Raw genomic sequence first — 6,000 nt, 5'->3', positions numbered from 1 at the left:
CTTTATATTCATGATCTCATAATTATCATATCATATTACATTATATTATAATAATTCCTACTCTACAAGTGTAACTAAGGCTCCCAGAGTTTGCCCATGGTCATAGCAGAGTATGACCCCAGCTTGAGATTTCAACGTGTTTCCATCATTATGGAGGGCCTTAAGATGAAGTGAAATCAGCTTTTAAAAATAAGAGAGTTACTGTAATTTATCTCCCGATTCAGAATGTTGGCTGCTGGCCTATGCTGGAATTTAAAGGAAAAGTAAAGCTTTTGATTCTTTAGTTTAAAAAAATGAAAAGTTTTAAAGGACAAGTATTTTTCGGAGGGCAAAACACTGACCCGAGTATATTCATATTGAAACAAAGTGTTTCACTGGTGTTAATGTTGACAGGGTAGGAGTGGGAAGGAGTTACAGAGCAGAAACCCCTGGGGCCCAAAGGGGAGGCACCGTGGGGGACCAGAGGGGAAGGATCCTGTAGACAAACTTTACCTACTTTACGATTTGGGTCAGGACAGCTCTGCTTCCCCTTCCCCTGGGACCAGAAAAATAGATGTTAGGCCAGTTCCTTGGCTTCTGCTGAGCTCACAAAGGACAGTTTCGTGCGGGGGTAATATTCATTCCTTGAATTCCCTTGGCGTGGGTTTTGAAAAACTTTTAAGATTTATGGATTAGTTGAGAACCCTCACTCTGAAATGCATGAGAATTTTTTCCTTGCAAAATAGATTTCACTTGGACAAAATCTCCTCGTTGTATTTCTCCTCTTGAGTTATTGAAACAAATAGATTTTAAGTGTCTGGCTGGCTCTCCACCGCATCCTGTTAGAAGGTCAGAATGGAAAAAGATGGGTGTTAGCAGTGCTGCTGGAAGAATACCCTCGAAGCCCCCTGGGGAACCTTTGAACTGCACCTCTCATCCAGTATCCTGCAGGCACAATTTTTTTTTTCTTCCTCTTGGTATAAAATCAATGCTGGCACTGAGCAGCTAGTTTGCTCTTGGTGCCTCATTAGAGTGAAGATGTTAATATTAGGAGTTTTGTGTTTGGTTTTAGCCTTTTGATGGGAGGTTGGTTGTGGATTTTTTTTTTTTTTTTTTTTGGCGTCTTGGACTACCTGTGTAATTTCAGGAACAAGCCCGGCTTTGTTATGCTTCTTTAATCTTACCTCACCTGGCCTAGATAACATGCATTCCAAATTGAATTGAGAGTTTGCAGTGAGGCAGCTAAGCAACAGGCCCTAACAGCTGGGTCATTTTCTAAGAATCAAAGGACGTGGCTTCAGTTTCCAGGTCTGGCTTTGGCCTGCTTGGTGAGAGCTGACATTTAACTTGTCTCAGCCTGTGCACTTGGGGATGATTAAAGCGGCTGCCTGATTCATAACTTATAGGTGATTACACTTGTAAAGTATTTGGAGGCCCTCTTCTTTCATTCATTTATTCAAACAAACATTTGTTGTTGAATGAACGGTGACTTTGATTTAAAAACACTACAGACATAAAACACCGGCAGCTTGTAGATAGCAATTTTTTTATTTGCTCTCCTAAAGGAATTTCATTACCGAATCCTCGTGAATCTTGAACCTCGAGAAGAATAATCCTTTCCTTTGTTGGAGTTTTAAATTTAGAATAATCAGACAATAGTGAAGCATTCTGTTCAAAGCTTCCTTTTAGGCTACCCATTTATTATACACTGCTCTTAAGAAGAGATGAATTTGATTAGCGTTGAACGTTCAAGTCGGTGTTTTTGCATTGCTAATACCGGGGAGAAATTTTCAAAAAGTTGTCCCTGCTGTTTAATATTATTATATAGTCAACTTTTAATTATCTGTACTGATGGAATATAATCAGCGATGTGTATACTCCACAATCATTTCCCTTGGCTTTGGGGAGCATTGTATGGTGGTTTTATTTACCTTCCATTATGGTTTTGCTCAGACTACTATTAGAATTGTGCCACATTCTTTGTGCACACAGCTCATCATAGAAAGGAAGGATGAAAAGCCCAAAAGTATACCAAGGGGTTAGGGAAGGGTCAACTGGAATTTAAAACATTTATTACAGATAATGCACAGAATAAATGATCCCAAGATTATTCATCTTCATTATTAAATAGAAACTAACGGCCCTTCCTTCCCTGCAATTGCCCTAAGGGGAAACAAAGCCCAATAAACCACTTAGAAGTTTTCTGTGTACCGTTCCATTATTGTTTCCCCCTTTTGCATTTTGAAATTTTGTAAAAGCTCACCTGCTTAAGTCACCCCAGTAACCCAGTGGCAGTAAACGCTGTCAGATCTGTGACTTCTGAAGCGTGTCCATGCACACTGCTGGGGCTCCAGGTAGGCCTTTTGGGGGAGCAGAAGGGCTGGAGTCTTGACCCATTAACGTTTCTAAATAATGTCACTGTTACTTGTGTTAGCTGTTACTGTTTATTACTAAAAATACCTCTTCCCTTGTTGTTATTCAGGCTAAACTTGTTTTTATGGGCAGCAATTATAGAACGGAATTTTTGGAGGGTTTGTCTTCTGCATCGTGGCCTTCTGGATTTCAAAGGTCTTCTCATAAAAATATATTTCTGCATCAGCCTGCCCTAGAGCCCCGGCCCTCCTACCATTTTTAGCCCTCTCTGTGTGGTTCATTCACCTTAGCGATTGTGAAATTGCTTAGCTCCCGCTTTGGAAGCCAGGGACGGCCGGCTCTTCGTTGTAAGATAAGGGATCTGTAAGCGGGAAGGTGCAGACACACGGGAAAAGAAAACCATCTTTGGGGACACGGTTTGGTGTGGGGCGAGTCCTTCGTAAGTCAGGAGGAAGGTCTCCAGCCCCGCTGCCCTGGCCTGTGGGTCGGTGGAACCTGGTTGCCATCGTTGGGCTTCAGCAAGTTGGAAAGTGTACTTGGTATCTTCTGCTGGCTTGCCCGCCTGCCATCTGGTCAGAGTTCCACCTGCTTCCACTCCCTTGCAGGTGACGCTGTAGTACAGCTGTTCAGATGCGCCCCAACACCTCATCACCCCAGCTGGACACCCAGCAAGGGCGAGCCTTGGGAGGAGTGAGGTGTGGCTCTTTGGTGGAGGACAGTTTCTAAGTTCATGTTCTTGCCAGTCAGTCAGGGTTGCAAATACATGTCAGCTTGCAGCCACCACATGCCCTGGAGCGGAGCTGACCTCACATTTGGGAAGCAGACTCTGTTACCTGGCCCCGGGTCGCCTGCTCTCCTGCTGGCCCCCTATCCCCATCTTTGCGGATGTTTGCATCATGTCCACATCCAGAAGCCGGCGTCCTCATGTTGTCCTCACTCATTCCCTTATTCTGACCTGCTCTGTACAGAAGGAGAGGAAAGTCAGTGTCCGAATGTCTGCTCTGTGTGTGGTTTGGGCCACATACTTTTATATACATAATTGAACTTTAGTTTTGCACCAACTCTCTGAGACAGGTGTTTGTCTCATTTCACAGCTGATGAACTTGAGATCAAGCTAACAAATAACTTCCCCAAAGTTACAGAGCTGGAAAGTGGTAAAACTAAGATTCATACTCTGCTTTGATTCAAAATCTGTTCTCTTTCCATACATGTGTGTATATTCCTTTTTTTTTTTTTTTTTTTTGGATATTCCATTTCTAAGGTAGTGTATTATTCCTCCATTTAAAGAGAAAGAGACTTTAAGCCAAAGGAAAGATTCTAATTACAGAGTTTCAGGTATCAGTGAGTTGTTGTAGGGCTGTGGCCTTAAAACCATACCGCACTGGCAGCCAGCCCCTGCAAGGTGTGACAAGCTCTGCCACACGCACCAAAGCATCATTCTCGGTGGACTTTCCTTCTTTGGCTGAATCCGAGACTGCTCGCTTCTCTTTCCAGCACTGTGGAGAACTCAGTTGCTTCTCTCTGCTGTGCTGGCCAGAGATGTGTGCTTTCCTGGTTTCCTAATAAAACCTGAACCAATGCTGGGAGCGCAAATATGTTACTTCCAGCCTTCTCTCTCACAGTGGATTTGGTAGCACTGCCTTTAGAAATATGCTTCCCCTTCCACTGAAATTAGCTTTATGTTGTTTATCAAGGGGCCGCGAGAGGCATTCCTCGCAAAGAAACATTTTCCGGCCCTGCTGCCATAATGGTGACCAGCAGAAGGTGCGGTCCCTACATGCCCAGCAGGGCTAAGGGGCGTGGGTGAGCACATCCGTCTTGTACCCTGGAGACACTCGCCGCTGACGAAGTTCCCTTACGGAGCCCAAAGGAATTTTCCTCCTTCCACCGGAGGTGTTTATAACCTCTAATTTGCTCACCATGCCTCTTGTAGAAAGGAGTAGGAGCTGCAGCCCCTGGCAGGCTGCCACGGGGCCGCTGCGGGCTCACGTCCCAGAGCGGTGGCGCTCCCCCGGGGGTGCTGCGAAGCAGATGGGGCGGGGAGAGCGAGGCCCCCGCAGCAGCCGTCCGGTCCCGCCCCGTGCCCCGGAGGTGTGCGCCTTGGCCTCGCAGACAGCCAATCAGGGAGCGGGGCGTGGCAGCAAGGCCCGGGGGGAGGAGCCGAGAGGAACGCGTGGGTGGGTGGTCCCGTTTGTTGGAACAGCTCCTTTGCAAGACCTTATAATAAATGTTTAGCCTTTTTTTTTTTTTTTTTTTTTTTTTTTTTTTTTTTTGTGCTCTGTGTCTGACGGTGAAGGGCATAGCCTTTGCTCGAGATGTGTCCTCCTACAGGCTCTGCCTTGGAAAGGGGCCCCTCTGTGCCGCCGTGGTAACCTCCACGTGCTTCTGTGGGCATGAACGTGGGCTCTGACCTCCTTTCCTGTGGGAGTTTAAGGGGGTGGGAGGAGGACTAATTAGTCCCTCATGAAGCACTTACCACGAAGTACAATAATTCTGGAAAGGTAATCTAGTCGCAGAATAAAAACCAGACACACTTGCAACATCGGGATACAGAGTCATTTTAAATAAAAGCTTTTTGTAGTTGTGGAAAATGATTGTGTTTTAATAGGATCTCTACATAACGGTGTTACAAAGGGATCCTTTAAAATGTGCTTTTAGGGGCACCGGTCTGGCTCAATGGGTAGAGCATGTGACTCTTGATCTGCGGGTTGTGGGTTCGAGGCCCACATTGGGTGTAGAGATTACTTAAAAATAAAATATTTTTTTATAATAATATTTTTTATTATATTATGTTAGTCGCCATACAGTACATCCCTGGTTTCTGATGTAAAGTTCAATGATTCATTAGTTGTGTATAACACCCAGTGCACCATGCTATACGTGCCCTCCTTACTACCCTTCACCAGTCTAACCCATTCCCCCACCCCTCTCCCCTCTGAAGCCCTCAGTTTGTTTCTCAGAGTCCATAGTCTCTCATGAATAAAAATAAAATATTTTAAAAAGTAAGATGTAGTTTTAATATTTTTGTGCATGTTGGAAATTGTCTCATAATCTGGAGTTTCACCTGAGGTTTTTATCCCATCCTATTTGGGGGTATCCAGCACCAGATACTAAGTATCAAATAGTATTGTTTTGTTTACCACACTTTCGGTAGAAAATAAATGGGAGTCGGAGGGCTTCGTTGACCAAGAAGGAAAGGCTTACTCTTTTTTATACTTCCTGGCCAGGTTCCAGCTTTCTGGCCTAAAAAGTGAAGGCACCACCAGTGTGATTAATATAAGGCCCCTTGGCCCTACTAATTAAAACAGTGAGAGCATATAATAAGAAGCAGAAGACTTCATTATAGATGCAAAAAACCAGAAAACAAAAAAACCAAAAAAAAAAAAAATCCACAAAACTCTAATAGGGGACTTAACAGTCCCTGATAACGTTGGTTGTTTGTTTTACTTTTTATCGTATCTGGTGTTTCAGAGACGTCCGTCAGAGGGCCTCTGGTTCTCCTTCTCCCCTGTGCTGCCTGCCTCTCACACGTTTCCTTGCTTGTGGGGGTTAACCAGTAAGAAAGAGACCAGAGTGGAGAAAGAATGCAGAAACATGGTCAGGATAATTTAAAATTCAGATAGTGGTTACTACCCATAGCGGATGCTG

At 44.4% G+C, this 6,000-nt stretch overlaps 1 long non-coding RNA gene across 1 annotated transcript; it reads right to left on the bottom strand.

Annotated features, from left to right (window-relative positions):
- Positions 1-1,508: 1,508 nt before the first annotated feature.
- LOC130542208 (uncharacterized) lies at positions 1,509-4,427 on the bottom strand. Its single transcript, XR_008956584.1, has 2 exons — positions 4,272-4,427; positions 1,509-3,312 (listed from the first exon to the last, which is right to left on the bottom strand). It is a non-coding gene; the product is annotated as an uncharacterized LOC130542208 (long non-coding RNA).
- Positions 4,428-6,000: the final 1,573 nt, after the last annotated feature.

This window comes from Ursus arctos, unplaced genomic scaffold, assembly GCF_023065955.2.
Source record: "Ursus arctos isolate Adak ecotype North America unplaced genomic scaffold, UrsArc2.0 scaffold_31, whole genome shotgun sequence".
NCBI lineage: Eukaryota > Metazoa > Chordata > Mammalia > Carnivora > Ursidae > Ursus > Ursus arctos.
The sequence above is the reverse complement of the archived record's forward strand: the minus strand, read 5'-3'. Positions and strand labels throughout refer to the sequence as shown.